Consider the following 27,473-nt stretch of genomic DNA (forward strand, 5'->3'; position numbering starts at 1 on the left):
TGACATCATCTCCCTCTAATGCTCCTGGGAAATGTGTGTCATCATTTCCCAGGATGCAGTGCGCTGTCCAATTATCACTCCCCATCCAAGACTTCCAGGAAGTAAGTGCCTGTAGGCTTCACATTGCCCACAAGAAAAATGACAACAGTGTAGATATAGTTTTATAAACTATCTTTTTTGAATATCTATGCGGATCGGCGGCGGATTGTAAAATAGTAAGTGACCAGATTTATATTATAAAAACGCAGGATGAAAGGACATACATTTAAAACATGCTAATTGTGGTTGGAACTCTGCTTTAAGAGCTGTATTTCCTAAACCCTGCTTCCAATTTGGATGCACATACCCTCAAATTAGGAATGGAATTAATGGTTAAAATCGCCCGAAAGCGCTGAAGCTCCACTAAAATGAACAGCGCTTTCTGCATGTCTGTCCTGGGCACCTTCACTCTGGGACAATACAGTGTCCTGGAATGAAACTGACACAGGTCCCAGCATGAACCCCTCAGAGCTTAAGATGTGACCCCCCCCCCAACTAGTGAAGAACTACAGGTCCCAGCATGAACCCATGAAATCTATGGGGACACACCCTTAGACCCCCAAAAGTGAAGGACTACAGGTCCCACCATGAACCCTTCAGAGCTGAAGATGTGATCCCCCCCGACCAGGGAAGAACTACAGGTACCAGGATGAACCAGTGAAATCTATGGGGTCACAAAAAAAGTATAAAAAATTCTAAAAAATTAGGAAAGGGGGGGGGGGGTCTCTGAATGTCAGTTTGGAAATGTGGTCACCCTACAGCTATCTCACATGGTACAGGGCTGCTGTGAATGGTCTTGTGCCATGTGTTCTCTGTGACCAATCAAATAGATCAGACCTGGGCAAACTACGGCCCGCGGGCCGTATACGGCCCGGCGGACCTTTTAATCCGGCCCACCCCCGCCGCCGAAACCGCCGCCGATGCCATGTTAATCACCGCGGCGGGGAACATTAGACAGCGTTCGTTTAAACAGCTGTTTTCCCCGCCGCGCATAGACACTCCCCCTTGGACGGATCTGTCCAATCGCGAGCAAGGGGGAGTCACATAGACACTCCCCCTTGCTCGCGATTGGACAGATCCGTCCAAGGGGGAGTGTCTATGCGCAGCGGGGAAAACAGCTGTTCAAACGAACGCTGTCTAATGTTCCCCGCCGCGGTGATAACAGTAGGCAGGGCCGGTGTAGCAGTAAGATCGGCATCCCAAGAAAATTGGCATCCCTTGTAGCAACTGAGCATGTGCCGATTTCAGTCCATTGAAATCGAGCGCAGAGCTGCTGCACTACAACACAGCTGAGTCAGATTAACTCTGCACGCGCCGAGAGCTATTGCCGAGGAATACTGCATCAGGATGACCGCGGGGGACACAGGCTTGTATAGGCTACCTACGGGGGGGATCAGTCTGTATGTCCAGGGGGGGGGCAGTCTGTATGTCATGGGGGGGCAGTCTGTATGTCACGGAGGGGGGGGGGTGCAGCCACTTGTGCCAACACACGCAGCCACTTGTGCCAACACATGCAGCCACTTGTGCCAACACACGCAGCCACTGTGCCACCATAAATTGTCGCCACTGCGCCAATCACACGCAGCCACTGTTCCCAAACACAGCCACTGTGCCAATCACACGCAGCCACTGTGCCAATCACACGCAGCCACTGTTCCCAAACACAGCCACTGTGCCAATCACACGCAGCCACTGTGCCAATCACACGCAGCCACTGTGCCAATCACATGCAGCCACTGTGCCAATCACACGCAGCCACTGTGCCCATCACACGCAGCCACTGTGCCAATAACACGCAGCCACTCTGCCCATCAAACGCAGCCACTGTGCCCATCACACGCAGCCACTGTGCCCATCACACGCAGCCACTGTGCCCATCAAACGCAGCCACTGTGCCATCACACGCAGCCACTGTGCCAACACACGCAGCCACTGTGCCAACACACGCAGTCACTGTGCCATCAATTGTTGCCACTGTGCCCATCACACGCAGCCACTGTGCCATCAATTGTCGCCACTGTGCCCATCAAACGCAACCACTGTGCCATCACACGCAGCCACTGTGCCATCACATGCAGCCACTGTTTAATCAATTGTGGCTATTGATTAAACAGTGGCTGCCTGTCCCCAGCCTCTGTCCACCTCCTGTGTCATGTCCCCAGCGTCTGTCCCCCTCCTGTGTCATGTCCCCAGCCTCTGTCCCCCTCCTGTGTCATGTCCCCAGCGTCTGTCCCCCTCCTGTGTCATGTCCCCAGCGTCTGTCCCCCTCCTGTGTCATGTCCCCAGCGTCTGTCCCCCTCCTGTGTCATGTCCCCAGCGTCTGTCCCCCTCCTGTGTCATGTCCCCAGCGTCTGTCCCCCTCCTGTGTCATGTCCCCAGCGTCTGTCCCCCTCCTGTGTCATGTCCCCAGCCTCTGTCCCCCTCCTGTGTCATGTCCCCAGCGTCTGTCCCCCTCCTGTGTCATGTCCCCAGCGTCTGTCCCCCTCCTGTGTCATGTCCCCAGCGTCTGTCCCCCTCCTGTGTCATGTCCCCAGCGTCTGTCCCCCTCCTGTGTCATGTCCCCAGCGTCTGTCCCCCTCCTGTGTCATGTCCCCAGCGTCTGTCCCCCTCCTGTGCCATGTCCCCAGCGTATGTCCCCAGCCTCTGTCCCCCTCTTGTGTCATGTCCCCAGCCTCTGTCCCCCTCTTGTGTCATGTCCCCAGCCTCTGTCCCCCTCCTGTGTCATGTCCCCAGCCTCTGTCCCCCTCCTGTGCCATGTCCCCAGCCTCTGTCCCCCTCCTGTGTCATGTCCCCAGCCTCTGTCCCCCTCCTGTGTCATGTCCCCAGCCTCTGTCCCCCTCCTGTGCCATGTCCCCAGCCTCTGTCCCCCTCCTGTGTCATGTCCCCAGCCTCTGTCCCCCTCTTGTGTCATGTCCCCAGCCTCTGTCCCCCTCCTGTGCCATGTCCCCAGCCTCTGTCCCCCTCCTGTGCCACGTCCCCAGCCTCTGTCCCCCTCCTGTGCCATGTCCCCAGCCTCTGTCCCCCTCCTGTGTCATGTCCCCAGCCTCTGTCCCCCTCCTGTGCCATGTCCCCAGCCTCTGCCCCCCTCCTGTGCCATGTCCCCAGCCTCTGTCCCCCTCCTGTGCCATGTCCCCAGCCTCTGTCCCCCTCCTGTGCCATGTCCCCAGCCTCTGTCCCCCTCCTGTGCCATGTCCCCAGCCTCTGTCCCCCTCCTGTGTCATGTCCCCAGCCTCTGTCCCCCTCCTGTGCCATGTCCCCAGCCTCTGTCCCCCTCCTGTGTCATGTCCCCAGCCTCTGTCCCCCTCCTGTGCCATGTCCCCAGCCTCTGTCCCCCTCCTGTGCCATGTCCCCAGCCTCTGTCCCCCTCCTGTGCCATGTCCCCAGCCTCTGTCCCCCTCCTGTGCCATGTCCCCAGCCTCTGTCCCCCTCCTGTGCCATGTCTATAACAAGTACTCGTACCAGTTTTCCAACAATGATATTTACTGCTTTTTATAAAGAAATACAATTGATTTTATACAGTATTGAGTTTAGCCTTTTGGCCCGGCCCTCCAAAATATTTTTAGTTTCTCATGTGGCCCCATCGAAAAAATAATTGCCCACCCCTGAAATAGATCATATAATAGTAAAAAATTATGCCAGAAAATGACATCTTGTTTACTATTATTTAGTAAAACACCCCATTTGCTAATTGTTATTGGTTGTAATTGCTGTTATTGGCAATTTTGTTGTGTCATCGTGCTTTGTTCTGTTTATCATTGTGATCGTGTGTTGTCTTTGTTGAGTGTGGCTGTGTCAAAATAATTCCCCATTGGGATTAATAACGTATTCTGATTTAATCCCCACTGTACCAAGCTTGATTGTAGTAAGGGAAAATCGAATTGAGCGATATTATTTATTAACTAGCAAAGTGTAGCACTATGCAGAAAAAAAAGTGCGGCATTAGAAACCCAATAAATATTGAAGAAAATAAGATGTAAGAAAAATAGATACATAAATCTCAGCAAGACTCAGTAATGCCGCGTACACACGATCATTGTTCGGGTTGTAAAAAACTAAGTTTTTCAGGCTCTAGAAAAAACAAAGTTTTTTTCAACTTCATCATTAAAACGGCCTTGCCTACACACGATCGTGAAAAAAAAAAGCTCTAGCAAAGCGCGGTGACGTACAACATGTATGACGGCACTATAAAAGGCAAGTTCCATTCGGATGACGTCACACTTTAGCTGATTTCGTGTTAGTAAAAGACGATTCGCACTTTTCTGTCTGTTACAGCGTGATGAATGTGCTTACTCCATTACGAACGGTAGTTTTACCAGAACGAGCGCGCCCGTCTCATAACTTGCTTCTGAGAATGCGCGGATTTTTCACATCGTTAAAGCCCCCACACACGACCATTTTTTACAACCCGAAAAATGGCAACGTTTAAAACGTCGTGAAAAAATAGAGCCTGCCTGTTTTTCTGAACCCGAAAAATCCTCTGATGCCCACACATGATCGTTTTAAATTACATTTTTAAAAAACGTTGGTTTTTACAACCCGAAAAATGATCGTGTGTACGCGGCATAAGACCAAAAGCCACAAAAAACAGACATAAACGGTTGAGTGCTGTAGCCATTTGCTACCAGTGCCAAAATGGGAAATAGGCAGCTTAGGTGTGATTGACGTTTATTGCAAATTGGGCACAAATTGCAACCAAAGCTGAATCTATGCTACACAGTATTTAAATAACTTTCCAAATGGCTGCAAGTCAAATAATACATTCAAAAAACCTTACTGTTCTGGCAGCTCTGTTATCTTTTTTCTACTCTGCTTGCTGGGAAAGTCTATAAAAGCCCAAACCTTTAAGAATGAAAGAGAAAATCTGTATATGTTTAACCAAAGGTTTGTCCAGTCAGTGATTTAAGTCTTACGAAACCCACAACAGTAAAATCAGTCTGTATATGTAGTAAAGCATGCTCACAGTTTTGCCAATTGTTTAGGACACAGGGAGAACGGCGGTCTGCTTAATGTAAACAAGGCAGACTGCCGTTCTGTCAGTAGGGAAGGTATTGATCCTGTGTTTCTGCAAAGCAGGAACACGGATGGATCTCTGCCTTCCCAATGTTTAAGCACCTCCCACACAGTAAACAAGCACTGGTTAGGCACACGATTAACTCCTTGATCACCCCTGATGTTAACCCCTTCCTACATTTGGCCCTTGTCAAAGTCACTCAAATCCTTACAGCTTTCAACACATCAACTTCTGGCATAACGTTAATTTTCTGTTTAATATATTCCACCAACTTTCAGATGCCATTGTAACATACTGTAATATAATCATCCTTGGTGGTATATACTGTACCGGTACCTATCTAAATAAAAAGTAAGCTATTACATAGAGTATACCAGAATACCTAACTACATGCAGCCTGTAAGTAAATAGACATATATACTCTATGGTGGGAAGTGCAGCATTGCAGAGATACCAGTTCCCATGATGAACAAGCACTTGCAAACCATGGGCAAACCACAGTACTCATGAGGAAAGTAATTCTGGTCAGGGTCTGAAATATTTTATCACACCTTTGTAGAGGAGGGACAAAGGAAGGGAGCTTGCTGTGCAAGTGCAATTATTCCTTAAAGGTCATGACACTCACTTCCATGAATAATGTTGAAAATAAAACTGTACTTGTAAATTACTGTTACTTTATTTGTAGCTAGTTGCCTAGCTGTATTTGGCCGGATTACTTTCTGAATTACAGACTTGGAAGAAGCATGCAGATCAGCATACTGTTCAGAGTGAAGTCAGAGCTCCTGATCGGCATATCTTTTCTGGTTCAATAATCCAGAAAGTATTCATGACGTTGGATTAGTATGACAACCAGAGAACTAGAATGTGCAAAAAGGACAAAATAATTGGGAAATAATTGCAGCATCCACAGCACAGGTTTCTTTTAAGGCATTCTTGTGTCTTTGTTAGTTGTACAACTAATTATTAGGAAATATTAGGTAGATTCACACACATTGGCCTAACTTTAGGGCGGCCTAGCCTAGCCTGTTTAGGCTACACCGCCGTAAATTAGTTAGGCTAGTAGTGATTTTCAAACCACTTACCTGCTAATCTACGGCGGCGTAGCCTCAAACGAGCGGGCGTAAGGGCGCCTAATTCAAATGACTTGGAGGGGGGCGTGTTGTATGGAAATGAGGCTTGACCTCAAGTTTTTTGATGTTTTTTGACACTGCGCATGCGCCGGGTGACTACATTTCCCAGTGCGCATTGCGGCTAAGTACGCCGTACGGGCCTATTGATTTCGACGTGGACGTAAACGACGTAAATCCCGATTCGCAAACGACGTTAACATTTCGAATTTTACGGCGGGAACGGCGGCCATACTTAACATTGGCTAGGCCACTAGAGCATAGCTCTAACTTTAGGCGGCCTATCCCTTACGGAAACGACGTAATTCGACGGCGTAGGCCTGGCGTACGTTCGTGAATCGGCGTATCCCCTCATTTACATAATCTACGCCGGCCGCAATGGACGCGCCATCTAGCGGCCATCAGAAACATTGCAAGCTAAGATAGAACGGCGCAAGCCGGCCTATCTTAGCTTTGTTTAAGCGTATCTCTGTTTGAGCATACGCTTAAACAAACGCCGGCGTAGATTCAGAGTTAGGTCGGCTTATCTACTGATAAGCCGGCCTAACTCTTTGTGAATCTACCTATATGTGTAGCTCTTTTCTCCTTTTCAGAATGCCATGGCTGTACTTCTAAGAGAATGGTGCCATACCCAGGGTTAGAATCCTGGCTGCTTGGAACAACAACTGCATCAGTGCTCGTTCACACACCACACATTCCAAAAAAATAAGTTTTGTTTTTTGGAGGGGGTGAAGGGAAGGGGTTGTGCCATGGCTGTAGATGATGTCGAGAGGACACAGATCCTACATGACTCTGACAGACTCTTAGTGATATTAAATCTGAGCGGGCAGATGTAGAGAGGTGCTGGACTACAGAAACATGAAGCAGGAGCCATTGTTCTGTTTACAGTTAGTTCTAATTTCATTTTCAGTGGAGGAAGAACTATAGCCAGTAAAGCCTATGATTTTCTATGCAGAATGCCTAGGATCATGGGAATTGTAGTCTGAAACATCTATTACAGAAAATGATATCTGACAGAAGAACAACATAATGGATTGCCTCTCACGTAAAACCATCCCATTTGTTCCCTTCTCCCATGTTCTTACTTTCTATGGACAGTGCCTATCCTGGCAGTTTAGGCTCAGCATAATCACCATAATTGCACACTGGTAATGCTGTGCATTGTCACTGTTATGCAGAACTGTTTTCTGCCACAACAAAGCCATGATGTCTCCCAGAAGCCAGCACTCCTCCCTCATCTAGGGTGGCCACCTGTCCGGGATTCACCCGGAAAGTCCCGGTTTCAGACGGACTAAAACCCGGACACATTATTCAGAACAGGCTGTGGCTCCCCAAGTAACAAAGATAGTGATACACAAATCTGTTGCTGTCTGGGAGCTGCGGACAGCTGTCTGGGGGGCAGGTTCAGCATTACTCAGCATAAACATTTAGGCCACACTCACTGTTTGCTGCAACATGCTATGCACACTGCATTACTACTCTCCTTGGGGTGTCCCAGGCCGCTAAAGTGTTTGGGTTTGGCTTGAAGAAAAGTTGGCAACCCTACCCTCTCCCCTGATTTTCAAAGGAATTTCTTAACGAAATAAGCATAGAGACATGAATAGATGGGTAAGATATCTTGAACCACTTAAGGACCGGAAAGACTTAACCCCTTAATGACCAGGCCATTTTTTGTGATACCTGACAATTGTGTGGTCGTGTGACGTTGTACCCAAACAAAATTGACATCCTAATTTTCCCACAAATGGAGCTTTCTTTTGGTACTTAATCACCTCTGCGGTTAAATTTTTTTGCGCTATAAACAAAAAAAGAGCGACAATTTTGAATATTTTTTACTCTTTGCTATAATAAATATCCCCAAAAATATATAAAAAAATGAATTTCTTCCACAGTTTAGGCAAATATGTATTCTTCTACATATTTTTTTGTAAAACAAATCGCAATAAGCGTCTATTGATTGGTTTGCGCAAAAGTTATAACATCTACAAAATAGGGGATAGTTTTATGTCATTTTTATTTTTTATTTTTTTACTAGTAATGGCAGTGATCAGTGATTTTTAGCAGGACTGTGACATTGCGGCAGACAGATCTGACACTTTTAACACTTTTTTGTGACCAGTGACATTTATACAGCAATCAGTGCTATAAAAATGCATTAATTACTGTATAAATGACACAGGCAGGAAACAGGTTAACACTCGTGGTGATCAAGGGGTTAAATGTGTTCCCTGCAGGTGTTTTATAACTATATGGGGGACTGTGACTAGGGAAACACACAGATCCATCTTCTTGCTTACCAGAAAGACAGGATCTGTGTGTTTACCCCGGCAGATCCCTGTTCTGTCACTGCGGGAAACAATTGTGGGTGGCCGGCGGACATCGAGTCCACCGGATCGGCTCACTGGCTCCCCTGCTGGCCAATGGGAGCGCACAAAAGCAAGTAAAGCTATGGTGATTCGCAGGGTCGTGCCACCTTGCTGCAGCATAATGATGGTGGCTGGTTGGCAAGTGGTTAAATATTAAAAATGAATTTATTCCACTTTAGGAATAGTTAGTGTTAGGCTTTTCTTCCACTTTAAATAGCTCAGTTTATTTTTTTAACACTAACCTATGTTTTTTTTTAGTGCTGTCCATCCTTTTTCTCTTTTTGTTTTCTTTTTCATCTGATCTTTTTATAATGGATCTTGCTTAAAGAAATATCAAATGTGACTCAAGCTATTTTTAAGGGGATTTTATAGAGCACTAATGTGAAAACATTGATTTCTAAAGAGGTATCAATAGCAGTTGTTAGCCAGCCAGCCACCCTTTTAACTCAGAGCCACACAGCCGGGTGTCAGCTTGTTTCTCCTTACTTGGTACTGATGGGCAGCTTTAAGGGAGAAGGAACGAGGCATCTGAGTGACTGCAGAAACCTTGGGCTTTAGAACCACTCACTAATATCAGGAGAGGAGGAAAAGTCCCCTATAGAGGAAGAGACCATTTTGTTGGAAGCCAAAAGGGACCTCTCACCATGTGGGATGGACCTTGACCTGCATTAGTGCTGAGAATCTTCTCTGCTACCTGCATTTGTACTAACCTTGCTGCCTTTGTTGCTTAAAGACTTTACTGCTTTGTCTGGGATGGCTAGGGACTTTAGGGGCATCTTACTCCCTTGGTATTATAAATATTCTTAGAAAAGAGAACTCCTGTTTATTACTGTGTTTATTGCAAAGATTGTTTTTGTTGTCTTATCATTTCCATTTTATTTTGACAACCTTTTTCTGCAGAGCTTTCTTTCCGCCTTCAAAGCGGAGTTCCACCCATAATATAAACTTTACATCAATCAGCAGCTTTCAGCATGAAAAACAATATTTGGGACAACCTTTTTTTTTATTACTTTATTACTTACTCTGTCAGCATTGTTGCTATGGGGTCCCTTATAATCTGCCACTTCTGGGCCGTGGCGATTTACTTCATATCCCGCAGTGTCTGTGCTCCTGGGAGATGTATGTCATTGTTTCCCAGGAGTCAGTGGGCAGCGTTGAAGGATTGTATTGCGAACAATGGGCATGCACGGGATCGGGAGTGGTGTATGCTGGGTAGCCAGCATGAACCTTATGCCGGAGGAGCGTCCTAGTGGGCTTTACATGCCCACAATCAAGATGAAATCGCTCAGGAACAGGAAATATGAGGTAAGTAAATTATAAAAAACATGTACTCGGAATGGGATGGAAATTTAGACATGCTTTAAAGGGTTTATTAGCCCATATAACTCAAACTCTGCCATACTCTATATTAGAGCCTGGCAGAGCACACTGTACCTTTCTTATAGAAAAACAAGCATTGTAAATACTGATTTAGAGCTGTCTTCAGGCCAGTCACGTGACTCACGGCCGCTGAACAGCTCTGATGAATGGATACTGCTAGAGGGGCAGTAAACTCCCTCTGATGTCAGCCAGGGAGATCACATGGCCGCTCAGCCTCTCTTGCAGTAGCCATGGAAACCGGCCGAGAGTGACGTGACCGGCCTGAAGACAGCGCTAAAACGATATTTACATCGCTAGTTTTTCTAAAAAAAGGTACAATGTGCTCTGTCAGTATATAATAGAGGGACTGGCAGTAAGGAAAAAATATTTTACATTTTACTTGAAGTGGCCGAGGGGGGGGGGGGGGAGGGGGTCTAGTGGGGTGCTTTGACAGAGACACAGACACAAACTGACATGCAGGAAAGAGGGGGGTGAGGGTGGAGACAGAAGATCAGAGGGGACAAAAGCATATAACGGAGGCCCGCAATTAGAGCTGTCCTGATTTCGGGTCTAGTGAAAGCTCAGTGGGCTGAAGAACTACAAGGAGTGATTGAAGTGGAATAGAAAAGAACTGTTAAGTTTTGTGTTAGGAACTGTTAAAGACTGTTACCATAGGAGACAGCATTACTGCACATGCAGATGTGGCATGGCTGTCCTTCTATCAAAGTCTCTGAGTCTGCCAATTGAACTTGCAACTACCTAAGGGTTTCCTGGCCCTAACCCTCTCTTCCCTAAAAGTTTGTTAAGAGAAATAAACTCTTTTGCATTCAAGAAGTGTCTGGCGCCCAATGACTTTAATCCTCTTGCACTCACCATGCCTCACAACCCACTACACACGGAAGGATGTCAGCTATCTCTGGCCCTGGAGGCTCTCATTAGACCGAAGGAGGCCTGGGACCTTGCTACATAAGTTTTGCTGGGTTTATGTCAGCTAATAAAACATTTAGGGCTAGATTCAGGTTGATTGGCGCATCTTTACACCGGCGTAGCGCATCTCATTTGCGCTGCGCCGACGTGACTCAGAGAGGCAAGTAAGTGGGGTAGATTCAGGTAGGGGCGCGCACTGCTACGGCGGCGCAGCGTACCGTTTTTACGCTACGCCTCCGTAAATTACTGGAGTTACGCTTCATTCACGAAGCATTTGCTCCGTAATTTGCGGCGGCGTTTCGTAAAAGGGGCCGGCGTAAGCGCGCGTAATTTAAATGATCCCGTAGGGGGCGTGGATCATTAAAATTAGGCGTGTTCCCGCGCCGAACGTACTGCGCATGCTCCGTCGGTAAAATTTCCCGACGTGCATTGCGATAAATGACGTCGCAAGGACGTCATTTGCTTCAACGTGAACGTAAATGGCGTCCAGCGATCCACTTACGCAAACGACATAAATTTCGAAAATCGCGACGTGGGAACGACGTCTATACTTACCATTGGCTGCGCCTCCTAATAGCAGGAGCAGCCTCACGACGAAAGCAAACGACGTAAAACACGACCGCCGGGCGCGCGTACGTTTGTGAATCGGCGTGAGTATGCAATTTGCATACTCTACGCTGACAACTACGGGAACGCCACCTAGCGGCCAGCGTCAGAATGCAGCCTAAGATACGACGGCATAAGAGCCTTATGCCAGTCGTATCTTAGGCTACAGTCGGCGTATCAAGCTTTCTGAATACAGAAAGTTGATACGCCGGCGCTACTTAGCAATTACGCTGCGTATCTATGGATACGCAGGCGTAATTGCTTGCTGAATCTACCCCATTATTCACAATGCACTTGCTCCTAACGTTGCGCCGGCGTAACTTAATTTAGTCGGCATAAGTGTAAGTGGGTATGAACTTATGTAAATGATGGTCCAGAATGTGGAGTAGTGATATACGCCCGGTATATCCTGAATGGAGCATGCGCAGTGAAGTGGACGTATGATCGCTCCCATGTGCACATGCTCACAACTACGCCGGCCCAACTTCCTGGGAAACGCCGGCCAACCGGCTTACCCCGACCCTTTAAATACGCCCAGACATGCGCCCGTCCAGCGCAAAAGTACATCCTGTTTCCCCCCCCTTAGGGAAAGTACTTTTGCAAAGCGATGGCGGCTGCTGCAACTACAGACAAGAAGGAGAGGAGGAAGAAAAACTTTAGCCCGGAGGAGAGGGCTATTATTGTTGCTGGGATCATGGAACATGACAAATATCTCCATGGTGCCCTCAGTCACCAGACCAGCAAAGCGAGGAAGAAGGAGATCCTGAGGGAGCTCAGCCTGCAGGTCAGTGCCATGGGCAATGCGACCAGGAGCCCCCTGGATATCCAAAAAAAAAAAAATGATCTAAAACGTAAGGTCCGTGAAAAGCTGGCTGAGATAAGGAAGCATGCCAGGGGCACAGGAGGAGGACCAGCCTGTACTGTGCGGTTGACCCCGGAGGATGAAATGATCGCACAATGCCTGCAGCGTGAGCAGGTGGAGGGCATGGAGGGATTTGAGTCCGGTGCCCAGTCCTTGAGGTCAGGTAAGTGTGTTTTATCTCCTATCCGGTGTGTAGCATGTAGGGTGGAAGGGAACATGTGACAAGTGTGTGGGTCCACCAACATGGTTTGTGTCATCCACAGATGTGCTGGAGGGAGCTGGGCCGTTGTCGGCTGGAGGGCGACCCACGCCATTCAGGGATGAGAGTGCCCATACCTCTCCTCTGGAGGAAGTAGAGGAAGAGCACGGGGACCTGGAGGACGCGTTCTACATCCTGGATGAAAATCCCAGCAACCCTGGATCCTCCCAACCCTCCTCCCCCATCATGGGACCCTCACAACCCTCCTCCCTCATCAGGGGACCCTCACAACCATCCTCCTCCATCAGAGGAAGCTCCTCACCCTCCTCCACCATCAGGGGAAGCTCCTCAAGGGCCTCCCCTTATACACAGGCCCAAGCCTCTCCTGCCCCCAGGAAGGCCACCAGAAAAAACAGAGGTGTTCCTGAGGCCATCCAGGAAACTCTAGCGAGGGATCAGGCCCACCAGACCCAGCATGTGGGTGCTGTTGCCCGGGACATGCAGCGTCTCGCAGACAGCCTGGCCTCCTCGGCACAAATACCTGACTGTCTGCAGGATATAAATGTAAATACTGCACACGGTCAGTAGTGCAGGCTACAGTGTGACTGGTGTGTGAATGTGGGGGTGACACTCCTGCCAGTAAGGGGTGTCACCCTGGGTCGTCGGGGAGAAGTTATCCCCACGACCGTGTGAATGTGGTATGAATGGTCAGCGACATAATTGGGGCCTTGGCGTGGCGTTGCTGCTCCCAAGTCCTGCATGGTGGACTTAGGCTAATCCAATGTGATGTGGATGTGGTATGTGTGAGCTAGGGACCACAGTGGTGTGCATTCTCCGTGTGCCATGATGAATGTGTGTGTTTAACGTGCGAACATGCCTACCACGAGGCATCTCCTGTCTGCTCTTCCCTCAGCAGACGGGGTAGCCTCGGTTAGGGGGGGACTGTGTGGCTCGGGGGTCAGGTCATCACGTATGTCAATCTCCAGACCCTTTCTCATGGCGTAGTTGTGCAGAATGCAACATGCCCCAATGATCTGGCACACAAAGTTTGGGGAATACAACAGGGTACCCCCGGAATTATCCAGGCATTGGAAACGGGACTTCAGGAGGCCAAATGTGCGTTCCACCACTGCACGGGTACGAATGTGTGCATCATTGTATCTTCTCTCTCCTCTGGTTTCTGGATTCCGGAATGGAGTCATGAGATGGGGCCCAAGTGCATATGCCTCGTCACCTGGAAGGGAAAAGACAGGAGGATGTTAGCTGTGAATGTGCCCCTCGTAATGTCTGCATCATGGGGTCTGACAGTCATGCCTGACTCCCATGTCACTCACCAACCAGCCAGCTGTTCCCGTACACGTTCTGTTCGAAATTTGTTGGGATGTAGCTTTGACGGAATATGTAGCTGTCGTGGCTGGACCCTGGGTGTTTGGCACGGACGTGTCATATGAGGCATTGGGCATTGGCTATCACCTGTACGTTGATGGAATGCCACTGCTTACGATTGCGGTATATGTGCTCTGTGGCACGGGGGGACCGTAGTGCCACATGTGTGCAATCAAGAAAGAAATGGTTTACTTTAAGCAAGATCAAAATAAAGTATCAGCGAGAAAATGTATACACTTTACTGCGCTGGATCGTTAACTTGGTTTTAAGTTCATATCTAATGACGCGTACACACGATCGTTTTTAATGTCATGGAAAAAAATATGTTTTTCTCTACGTGATTCTTGTCAAGCCTGCCTTGCATACATACGATCGTGAAAAAAAATGCTTGAGCAAAGCCCGGTGACTGACAACACGTACGACGGCACTATAAAGGGGAAGTTCCATTCGATTGGCAACACCCTTTGGGCTGATTATGCAAATTTCCCTTCTCATAACCTGCTTCTGAGCGTGCACATTTTTTTCCCGTCGTTAAAGCCTACACACGATCGTTTTTCACGACGTGAAAAACAACGAGAAAAAATAGAACATGTTCTAAATTTTATAAAAATGCTCTGGAGCATACACACGATCGTTTTTAATGGCCAATTTAAAAAATTGCATTTTTCTCGTCATGAAAAACGGTCGTGTGTACACGGCATAAGTTTCTTCTTTAGATACACCCTCATATTCTGTGAGTTGACATATTTTCCTTCCATAAACTGCAAGATGGGGTTAATCCCAGAGAACCATTCACACCATGATCTGATATAGCGCTCATTAAATAGAGCATTCCTTATGCCCACTAATGAGGCCAAGAAAAAAGCTCTACAATAACCAGTTAAATGAAGGCCACTTAGCACAAAGACAGAGGCAATTAGCAAGACTTGTCAGTGTGCACTGCATTATTGTATTACAACTGGTATAAAACATTTTAACCATTATTACCTAGAAAATGAAGTCACATTTCATATCCGGCTGAGCAGCAGTCTAGAACAGTAACAGCACGGTGCTGAAAGCCAGCAGATGTATCCTGTCAGCAAGGAAGCATTGTCGATGGTAGGGAAATCACTGTCAGAAAGCTTGAAATGTTTCACCTGAGTATAGCTTCATTCCTGTTAAAAAAGGCTTAGTGGAATATATATTGTAATAACACTGGGATACTGAAGAATCAGACTTAGGCAATCATTTTAAAGACTGGCAGAGTTCTATAATTATATGTACTGTTTTAGTGCTCATAGTGAAATAAATATAAGAGAATACTTGCTGCTACTTCTGCAGTCTGGTACAGTAGTTATGATCATTTTGGAGAAACATATTAAAATTATAATAGTCTGGGGTTCATAGAAATCCATAGTTCCTAACTATCCCTGATTTAGTAATTTGGAACAAAGTCCCTCTGTCCCTCCTCGTTTGTTCCTCAGTTTGGTCTGATCTATATAGTTGTAGACAGTGGCGGCTGGTGGATTTTTCTTTTGGGGGGCGGCAGTACTTACAGCAGCATCCCTAATATCCAATGGTGTTGCACTGACTTTTTATCACTTGCCTGGCGAGGAGGTCCTGTGTGGCCTTGAAACGTTGCACTTCTTGTGATGCTTTCTTTGCATTTAAACTTTTGGACGTTATATACGATCTGTGGTGTGCTGGCGAATATGTTCAAGTGTAGGTGTCAGGTCGGTCAGTGTAGGTGTCAGTGTAATAGTCAATGTAGGTGTCAGTTAGGTCAGTGTAGGTGTCACTTTGGTCAGTGTAGGTGTCAGGTCGGTCAGTGTAGGTGTCAGTCAGTGTAATAGTCAATGTAGGTGTCAGTTAGGTCAGTGTAGGTGTCAGGTCAGTCAGTGTAGGTGTCAGGTAGGCCAGTGTAGGTGTCAGTTAGGTCAGTGTAGGTGTCAGTTAGGTCAGTTTAGGTGTCAGTTAGGTCAGTGTAGGTGTCAGTCAGTGTAATAGTCAATGTAGGTGTCAGTTAGGTCAGTGTAGGTGTCAGGTCAGTCAGTGTAGGTGTCAGGTAGGCCAGTGTAGGTGTCAGTTAGGTCAGTGTATGTGTCAGGTCAGTAAATGTAGGTGTCAGGTCAGTAAGTGTTGGTGTCAGTTAGGTCAGTGTATGTGTCAGTCCGTGTAATAGTCAGTGTAGGTGTCAGTTAGGTCAGTGTAGGTGTCAGGTAAGCCAGTGTAGGTGTCAGGTCAGTCAGTGTAGGTGTCAGTTAGGCCAATGTAGGTGTCAGTTAGGTCAGTGTAGGTGTCAGTTAGGTCAGTGTAGGTGTCAGTCAGTGTAATAGTCAATGCAGGTGTCAGTTAGGTCAGTGTAGGTGTCAGTCAGTGTAATAGTCAATGTAGGTGTCAGTTAGGTCAGCGTAGGTGTCACTTAGGTCAGTTTAGGTGTCAGGTAGGCCAGTGTAAGTGTCAGGTGGGTCAGTGTAATGTGAGTAGTGCAGGAAGTAGGATTCAGGTGGATCAGTGCATGTGTCAGGTAGGTCTGTCAGGGGGTCAGATAGGTCACATGTGTTGCAGGGGCAGGGTAAAGTGGAGTCAGGGCGCAGCAAAATTAGGTATCACCTAGGGTGTCAAAGATCCTTGCACCAGCCCTGGTGGTCAGTGTGGTGTGTAGTGTAGTGTGATGTGCAGTGTAGTGGTCAGTGTAGGAATCGGGTAGGTCAGTGCAGTGGACAGGTAGGTCAGTGTAATGGTCAGTCTAGGAATCATGTAGGTCCGTGTAGTGGTTAGTGTAGTGGACAGTATAGGAATCAGGCTGTTCTGTACTATTGTAGGAAGGGAAGGGACTCGGGGAGTCCCAGGTTAGGGGGCGCAAATTTCTTGCCTTGCCCCGGACCCTGACAACTCACGCTACACCACTGACTCCTACTACTGCTACAACTCCTACTCCTTCTCCTTTTCTACCCCTTCTTCTTTTTTTCTACTCCTTCTCCTTCTCTTCTACCCCTATTCCTCATCTTTTCCTACTCCTACTCTTCTTCTATTCCTACTAGTACTCCTACTACTACTACTCCTATTGTACTCCTACTACTGCTATTACTCCAGCTCCTCTTCTACTCCTTTTACTTTTCTACTCCTACTCATTCTCTTCTACTATTACTTCTTCTCTTACTCCTTTTCTACTCCTACTCCTCTTCTACTCCTACTTCTGATCTTCTCCTCCTACTCCATCGCTTCTACTCCTACTCCTCTTCTACCCCTACTCCTCTTCTAATGCTACTCCTTCTCATATTCTTCTCCTACTCTTCTTCTACTCCTACTTCAATTTCTCTTCTACCCCTACTTATTTTCAACTTGTATTATTACTCCTACTATTTCTCTCCTTATCCTCTTTTTTTCTCATACTCCTATCCTCCTCTTACTTCTCTTCTACCATGCCTACTCCTCTTCTACTCCTACACCTCTTTTACTCCTACTCCTTTTCTACTCTTCTTCGCCTCCTCCCTCTTCCTATTACTCCTATTCCTTCTCCTATTCCTCCCTTTTAGCTATACACCCCACTGCTTGCTGTGCTTTATAGTGCTGTTTTCCTTTTTTTTACCATTAAAGGCTACCTTTTAAAGGATTTTTGGTGTGCGGCCGTCCGTATTTCCTTTTTGAGTTTTATTCCTCCCTTTCCTCCTCCTCCTCCTAGTAATCCTCATTATCCTCCTCTTCCTATTCATCCTTATCCCCCTACTCTCTTTTTTATTCCTCCTCCCCCTATTCCTCCTCTTCTTATTCCTTCTCCTCCTATTTATCCTCCTCTTCTTCCTATTCATTCATCCACCTCCTCCTCCTATTCACGCTCCTCCTCCTCCTATTCATACTTCTCCTCCAATATTCATACTCTTCCTCCTATTTATCCTACTTCTCCTGCTATTTATCCCCTCTTCTTTTTTTATTCATCCTCCACCTCCTTCTATTCATCCTCCTCCTATTTATCATCCTACTCATTCTCCTCCTATTCTTCCTTCTTCTATTTATGCTAATTTTCCTTCTCCTCTCCTATTCACCCTCCTCCTGTTTATCCTCCTCATTCTCCTTCCAAACCTCCTTATGTTTATCCTCCTCATTCTTCTGCCAAAACCTCCTCCTTTTCCTGTTTATCCATTTATTATATTTCATACGTTTAGTAAAATTATTAACAAATTGTATACTGCATTTTCAAAAGTCATATATTACACAAATAACTGGTTCAAGATAATGTATACACATTGAAAAATAAACATGTACATTTTCATTTTGTGTAAATAATATTACGACATCCTTCTCTTATTTATCCTCCTCCTATTTTTTCTATCCTTCCTCCTCCTATTCATCCTCATTTTCCTATTCCTCCTCCTCCTTCTCTTATTCATCCTCCTCTTATTCATCCTCTTCCTCCTATTGATCCTCCTCTTCAACTTCCTTCTCCTTCCATTAAATTTCCTCCTCCTAATCATCCTCCTCCTCCTTCTATTCATCCTCCCTTAACTTCTCCTCCTATTTATCCTTTTTCTCTTCCTCCTATTCATCCTCCTCCTCCTCTTCCTATTCACTGTTGTCCTCCTCCTATTCATCCTCCTCCTCCTGTATTCCTCCCCTCCTCCTTTTATTCACCCCTCCCTCCTCCTTCTATTCATCCTTCTCCCCCCTCCTCCTATTCATCCTCCCCCTACTTCTATTCATCCTCCTATTTATCCTACTTTTCTTCCTCCTCCTCCTCCTCCTCCTCCTATTCATCCTCCTCCTGCACCTTCTAATCATCCTCCCTCTATTTATCCTCATTTTCCTCCTCCTATTCCTCCTCCTCTTTCTCCTTCCAATCATCCTCCTTTTCCTATTCATCCATTTTTTTAATTTCATACATTTAGTACAATTTTTACCTCATACAAGGCATATTGTATACAGCATTTTCAAAAGTTATATATTACACAAATAACTGGTTCAAGATAACGTAAACACATTGAAAAATAAACATGTATATTTTCATTTTGTGTAAATAATAATAAGACTTCCTTCTTTTTTTCATCCTCCTCCTCCTCCTCCTATTCTTCCTATTCATCCTCCTCCTTCTCCTGCTATTCATCCTCCTTTTCCAATTCCTCCTCCACCTCCACATCCTTCCTCTCTCTATTCTTCCTCCTCTTATTCACCCTTCTCCTATTCATCCTCTTCCTATTCATCCTCTTCCTAGTCATCCTCCTCCTTCTAATCCTCCTCCTTCTCGTTTTCATCCTATTTATTCTACTCAACCTCCTAATCCTCCTGAATGGTTCAACTGGTTCAAAATAATGTATACACACAAATAAACATGTACATTTTCATTTTGTGTAAATAATATTATGACTTCCATCTCTTACTCATCCTCCTCCTTCTTTTCTTTCTATTCTTCCTCCTCCTATTCATCCTAATTTTGCTATTCCTCCTCCTATTCCTCCTCTTCCTCCTATTCATCCCCCTCCTCCTATTCCCCCTCCTTCTCCTCCTACTCCTCCTATTTATGCTACTCATATTCTTCCTTATCCTCATTTTCTTCATCCTCCTTATATTAATCCTCCTCCTATTTATCCTCCGTTATCTCCTTCTCCACCTATTCACCCTCTCCCTGCTCCTCCTAATCACCCTCCTGTTTTTATTTATCATCCTCCTATTTATCCTACTCATCCTCCTTTTCCTCCTATTCATTCTCCTAATGCATCCTTCTCCTATGAATCCTTCTTCTAACATGCCTGCATTAATGTACCAGTAAAGTCTGCACCCAGCCCAAACCTAAACTATAGACAGATAAATAAGACACATATGAATGTAACTTTAATAATGCAATATTTTATTTTTTATTTTTGCAAGCAGTATATTGTAAGTAGCTCTATTTAACATGGGCAGCCATTCAGTTTTAAATCAGTGCTCATGTACTAAGAAGGAACATTCTGATTGGAGTAGAAAGCAGAGAGAGAGAAGATCTTGTGAGTCCCCTGCTTCTCCTTTCCAGTGTGGGGTAGGGAGGGGCAAAACTCAAAAGTGTTAATTGCAACAGAGAAAGACATTCAAGTCTCCTCCTCTTATCAGGCTATGACCTGTGCAATGCTGTCCTTTGCTTTGGATCCTCAGTAGATCTGCTCCTCCCAACAGTGAGTTGGTAGCCTGTCAGCCTTTTAATACCTAAAGTACAAACAGAGCACATGTGCAGGAAGAGAGAGACGTTCTGAGAGTCTATTAGGACTTCAGGGGTCCCATTGTGAGTTTTGACAATGGATTGCTCCACATTTCCAGCTGCTGCAGAGATAGTTGAGCATGCATTTTAAGCTATTTTACTCTAAGTAATATGAAAAAGTTTTTTTTTATTGCTACAGTTTTGTCACTTAATGCTATACTAATGGCAGCCCTCAAAATTTACACTCGCCCGCTCGCATTTTGCGAGTAAATTTTGAGGGCTGGCGAGTGTGGGCTGCCTGGGAGCAGGGGGGGCGAGCAAGGAGAGGAGAGTTGCGTTGCCGCTGATGTCGCCGCCGCCTGGTTGTTCAAAGCGCGGGGAACATTACAGCTTTCAATTCAATAGCTGTGTTCCCCGCCGCGAGCGTCATATACAGCCCCTCCCCCTTGTCCGGGCACTTTGATAGACAGATCACCCATCCCAGGATTGGGCGGCTGATCTGTCTATCAAAGTTTCCCGGACAAGGGGGATGGGCTGTATATGACGCTCACGGTGGGGAACACAGCTATTGAATTAAAAGCTGTTCCCCGCCCTTTGAACAACCAGGCGGCGGCGGCTATGGCTCCTTATTCTTACCCATCACAGGTAGGCTGCGATATGGGAACATTTGGCTGCAATATGGGGACATCTGGCTGCAATGTGGGGACATCTGTCTGCAATGTGGGGACATCTGGCTGCAATATGAGGACATCTGGCTGCATTATGGGGACATCTGGCTACATTGGGGACACTGGATGCAATGTGGGGACATCTGTCTGCAATGTGGGGACATTTGGCTGCAATGTGGGGACATTTGGCTGCAATGTGGGGACATTTGGCTGCAATGTGGGAACATCTGTCTGCAATGTGGGGACATCTATCTGCAATGTGGGGACATCTGTCTGCAATGTGGGGACATCTGGCTGCAATATGGGGACATTTGGCTGCAATATGGGGACATCTGGCTGCATTGGGGACACTGGCTACAATGGGGACATTTTGCTGCAATGGGGACACTGGCTCCAATGGGGACATGTTGCCGCATTGGGGACATTTTGCTGCATTGGGGATATTTTGCTGCATTGGGGACACGTGGCTGCACTGGGGACACATGCTGCATTGGTAGACATGGGCAGGCTGCATTTTTGGGCACGGATTAAGTTGTTGTTAATATTTATTTTTATAACTTAATTCTGCATAAAACATTTAAGTGTCATTTCATGAGATAATTTATGAGGGTGTGTCTAGGGGCGGGATTTGGGGCAGGACATGGTAGGGGTTGGGCGGGGCAACTGGTGGCGAGTGCGCCTTGAGGCCTGGCTAGTAGCTCAGGACTTGAAATTTTGAGCCCTGCTAATGGTACTTTTTTGTAAATGTTAGTTGAAGTAGTAAAACACCATAGGAACACGACTAACTTTTAAGTTTAGAGCTCTTTGAAGTAGCTGATGGTAGGTCTTTTGCTATGTACTGTATGTCTACTTTAGTGTCTCTACAGGCTACAGAATGTCGTCTATGCCCATCAGAAACCCCAGTTGTTTCTGTGGGCTAGGTATATAGATGACATCCCTCTCCTGTGGGATGGTAGTTGATCAGATCCGGACCTCTTCATCGAGGACTTAAACAACAACACTAGGGGTATCTTTCTTAATTATGAGGATAGTCAGTCAGAAATACATTTTCTAGACCTCAGAATTACAGTTAAGGAAGACCAGTTAATATCTCAATTTTTTTAAAGTACCAACAGGAATTCATACATTCCTGTCAATAGCTGCCACCATGTGTCATGGCTTAGATCTGTCCCAAAAAGCCAGTATTTGCGGTTGAAGCGCAATTGCACAAACAAGGAAGAGTTTTTGGTGCAGGCAGAGACTCTAACGAGGCGTTTTGAAGAAAAAGGTTATTCAAGAGATTCTTTAAAAAATACTCTTAATGAAATTACATTCATGGAAAGAGGGGATTTGCTTAAGGAAAAACCTCCACATGAAGATAGAGTACCCTCAGTCCCTTTTATTACTACCTACTCTGTGCAACATATGAGTGCTAAATGCAGTCCTGCCTGATATACCTCATGTTATCTATAAGGGAGCCCCTTCCCTCAAAGATAGAGTGGCACCAAATATCCTTAACCCTCTGTCCATCGAGAGAGTTTTTTTAAAGAACCTCACTGGTTTTTATCAGTGTAGGAGATGTAGAGTGTGCTTCTTAAATAGAGGCACACATAGAAGAACACAAAAGTTTATTTTATCCAGCACCTCTATGGAATATGAGATGAAACCTTTTATTACATATTCCTACTGAGGGGGTTGTTTACCTGCTCCAGTGCCCTTGCGGACTCTAATATGTGGGCAGGACTAAACGCCCCCTCTCGGTGAGAATAAACAAACACATCACTAATATTAAAAATGGTTTTCTAAACATTTAGTCTCCAAACATTATCTGGTAGCCCTCAATAAGAATCCCTCTAAGATGATATTTTTGGAGATAGACAAGTATTGCTCACAGTGGAGAGGGAGTTATTTGGTGCAAGGTATATCTAGACTAGAGATGTATTGGATACATAGGATTAAGAGTTTTTTCCCCTTTGGGTTAAATGTTGACGTGGAATTAAACTCCTAACTATGTGGCTTATTCAATGACATACAATTTGTGATGTGAACTTGATGTGAGTCTTTGGTGGCAATACCTTTCTAACCATACCTATCATCCTACCCAAAAGTGTTCTATGGCTCCTATTATTTCTAACCTTTAGGAAATTCTCAAAGAATATATTTGCTAATATTTTTATTCTTAATTACAATTTTATTTTTCATTTTTATTTAATTTTTTATACTCTTTTTTTATTCTTCGAAATGCACCGTTCGGTTATAGTTGTATAAGGCTCCAATGGTCATCTTGGTATCTTCCCCTTCCAATACTAACTATAAGATCCGTTTTTTATCAAATAACTCAAATAGCTATTGGCGATATTGGAACCATACAAATTAGTTAAGTGTCATATGTTGGATCTGACCTTTGGACATTATATTCCAGGTGTTCATATTCTTGATTTTAAAAATATATAATTTGGTATGATTATTTTTTGTGCCTGAATTATATAAGATGTAATACCTCCTTTTTCACCACTGGAGGCATAGATGAGGCAACTCTCTGTGTCCCCTTAACATTAATTCTGGTCCACTTCCTGGAGACGGGGTCCACTGAAGATGGTCTAGCGGCATTGCCTCTATCTGATGTCAGCCTAAAGTGGCCTGGTATACAGCCTAGATGCACTAGCCATTAATTAGGTCCAGATGGTGTCACTGTATGAGTTATAGGTTTTCTCCCGTAACACAACAGTTTGGTCCTCCCTCTATGTGCAGGGAATAGCCCGATAGATATTACTGCAATATTATTGCAATGCCCTTTATTGAATTGATCAGTATTGTTTAAAAAAAATTACAATGTTCCTGGCCCTTCAAAGTTTTTAGTGCAATTTTTTATTTCAATGTTAAAAGGTATTTTCTTAGCCCCCTATAGGGGGGATCAGGTTCCGCTACCTAAGACTCAGATCGAGGCGTGGTTCTCTGTGTACAATATATAACGCGATGAGTCAGTGCGCAGCCCGTGCCCCAAGACGACGTCAGATTGTGACGAAACGCGCGTTTGGCGTACTGACGTCATTGCGTTGTATGTCAATGGATGGGTATTTGGCGATTTTATCTTTTATTTCTGTAAGTGTAACTTTTAAGCTTTGATAAACTCTGTATAGTACGATTCACACTATGGTGAGTTCCTTTCATTTTGGGTAACGCTTGGCATATATCCTTGATTGTCCGATGATCTAGTCTCCTTTGTTTGCCTGCTGTGCGGTTTATGCCTCATCACATCCAGTATTTGTGAGCTGCCATTCCATTGTCTTCCAGATAAAGGCCCTGGCTGGGTTAAAAGCCGCAGGCTTACGAAAGCTTGCCTTCTGTTAAGCACTCAGTTCATGTGGTGAAGGTGCATGTTTTTTTTGGCTGTAGAGTATGTGGGAGCAGCCTTTTTAGGCTCTCAGTGGCATGCTGAAAATCTGAGACAGATGCTGGTTCAGGGATCTGGGTGGATCCAGACCATATGGCCGTGATCCTTCCCAAACCTGGACTGGCTCTGTGACATCAGCCAACAGCTGACTTCATCCGCTGTCTGCTGAAAACGGGCCACAGGAGGGAAGAACAGGCTGCACTCCTGTGATCTACTATATAAGCACAGCCAAATGAGCTTTGGCTGTACTTCTCCTTTAAAAGTTCGGCTTTAAAAAATAATAATAACAAACATGTCATATTTACTTGCTCTGTGCAGTGGTTTTGCACAGAGCAGCCTGATCAACTTCTTCTCGGGTTCCATGCTGGTGCTCCTGTCTCCTCTCCCTTGACCAGTGTCCCTATAGCAACACACAACTTCTCAGAACAGGATGGCTTCTTCCAGTGCCACTATTCTCCCACAAGTAACAAGAAAACAAGGATTCAGGTGGTAATAAAGCTGCCTTTTTTACTAATTCAATTGCAATCCTGCCCTATTCATTCTGTCTAATGGAATTTTAGAATTGTATAACCTGACAATTAAAACACAAGATCGTGAAGTGGTAACTCTTCATCTGTACTTGGCTAATAGCTCTAGTTTATTTCTTCTACAGAGCAAGCGGAGGATCCGGCCTGCAATCCAATTTTCTGGATGAGCAAATAGATGGATGTCAGGTCACCTGCGGTCAGATGACAGATGCACATCGTTGGGGTCAGGATTGCACTGCTAAGGTAGTGGACCCTACGGCTGACTGCTGCGGACAGAACACTGGGTGGCTAAGGAAGGCAGGTCCACTGGAGCACAAACAGGGATCCCACAGGGAGCTAGAGCCTAAGATTCCCCAGGGCATGGAGTCTAAGATCGAGCAGGTGTTCACCAGAGCCTCTAGTGGTAAGGATGGACTGGGCTACAACTGGATCCAGGTAGCGGCCCCCAAAGTGCCCCAGCTCACGCTCACAGTAGGCTATAGAGGATAAAGAGGAAGCAGTAGCTCAGGATACAAGAGATAGTGAGGGGATAAGCCAAAGGTTGGGGCGACTAGCAGACAAGGATAAACAAAGGACACACCAAGGGTCAAGGTCACAAGCAGACAGGGATAGCCGAGAACAAGCCAAGATCGGTAAAACAGAGACAGACGCAGCACACGACAAGCAGGAACTCAAACACACAATAGCTTAACAAACACTGTTGATCAGCATGGCTGGCTTGCAGTGAACAGGTTAATATAGAGTTCCCTGATAGGACCTGGGGTGGAGCCATGGTTAGAGGAGAGATTACTTAAGCAGCCAGGTAAGAGTGGCTGGCCTCTAAGGTGAGCACATAGAGGAGGTAATCTGGTATACAAACATTACTGCATATCCATGACAATGGATTATTCAGCAAAGTATGGACATAGGGCCAGATTCATAAAGAATTACGCTGGCGTATCTATAGATACGCAGTGTAAGTGTCCAGATGCGCCGTCGTATCTATGCGTGCTATTCTCAAAACTAGGTACGCCTGAATTTTGACCAAGATACGACCGACGTAAGTCTCCTATGCCGTCGTATCTTGGGTGCATATTTACGCTGGCCGCTAGGGGCGCTTACGTTGATTTACGCGTTGAATATGTAAATGAGCAAGATAGGCCGATTCACGAACGTACGTACGCGCGTCGCAGTAAGCTACGCCGTTTACGTAAGGCGTACGTCCGGCGTAAAGATAAAACACCTCTATAGGTGGCGCAACCCATGCAAGGTATGGACAACGGAACAGCCGTCGTATTTTACGTTGTTTGCGTAAGTTGTACGTGAATGGGGCTGGGCGTAGGTTCCGTTCACGTCGGAAGCATTGAGCCGACGTATCTTACGGAGTATATGCGACGTGATTCTGAGCATTCGCGCGCATGAGCCGTACGAACAGCCCTTCATTTACATGGGGTCACGGTTAATTTAAATGTAGCACGCCCACTACCTGCCTACTTTGAATTAGGCGGGCTTACGCCGACCCATTTTCGATACACCAACGTAACTTACGGAGCAAGTGCTTTGTGAATACTGGCCTTGCCTCACTATGTTACGTCGACGTAGCGCAAATGAGATGCGCTACACCGGCCAAAAGATGCGCCCTCTTCCATGAATCTGGCCCTAGGTATATATCATCTTGACCACAGACCTACTGTATATATTTTGGATGGCCACTAAGCTGATGTTTTCTCCTCAGCTGTGTGATAACAGTGTAGGTGTTCTCTTCAATGATTCCAATCTGCTGATAATGTACAATGATGGAGTCAGTTTACAGTACATTGAAAGGAATAATATGGAGTCACACCGCAATGTGCGCTCTTACTTGGCTTTATCTTTTCTGACTGTACAGTGGGTATAAACTGGCATAGCGGAGAGTTGGGATATAAGATGCTCATATTCATTAATATGAATGGTACATTGTTCTCTGTAGAACTCTGGAAATTATGTTAGAGCTGTGTGATAATAACTATATTAATTTAGTGACTATACCAACTGCATATTGAGTTCTAAGTGTGACAAGTGTGACAAAAACAGTTAATGTTATAACATAGAATGGTCATTTTTGCAGTGCTTTTTTTTAGGAAGTATCATATTTAGTTTACTCCTTTAACAAATCTTATTTTAGATTATGCATACATTGCATGTCACAGTATATATTTTATGCCTGCCTGTGCATGTTAAGTAGTGGCAAAAAACATCAGTGATGGATATTTTTGTGGCTTTCCCTTTGGTTCCACTTCTCAAGGGCTGTGTGTGTGGCTGGCACTAATGAGATATCTGGCTGCCAAGTCGCTTGTCAATTTTCAACACAACGTCTTCTCCCTTAAAAATGACATCCCATACGTATACTGCTAATTAGAGATGATCTGCAGCTTCCTGACAATCTGGACAATATTCCCAGGCTGGTGTTGTAGATATTGGTGGTCTATGCGCCAAGGAAAGTAATCTCTGACAATTCTGGAAAATTACCAATGACTTTCTATGTCTCCAACGACTCAACTAGGACTCTCCGGCATTATGCACAAAGGTTTCTCTTTGATTTCTCTGGAGTTAAAATATAATCAACTAATTTCATTTCTAGGAAGAGGAAGCAGTGCAGATGACTGGAATGATCAAAGCTCTTAGTGGTCTGTTAAATCTCTGTTAACAAGAGTTGTAGCCTGTGCCAGGTTAATTCAGGAGTCATTCATGCAGTTTACAATCAGGTTGGAATGAGTTGCTGGACTGTGCTCAACAAGACCATTCCAATTTGCATAACCTCAATACCTCATGGACAGATTACTGTTTTTTAGAATTACCTTTTTTCCAAGTGTTCACATTACAGGGAAGAAATGTTGCAGCTCAGTGATTAACACAGTAT

The sequence above is a fragment of the Rana temporaria genome, chromosome 2 (assembly GCF_905171775.1).
Source record: "Rana temporaria chromosome 2, aRanTem1.1, whole genome shotgun sequence".
NCBI lineage: Eukaryota > Metazoa > Chordata > Amphibia > Anura > Ranidae > Rana > Rana temporaria.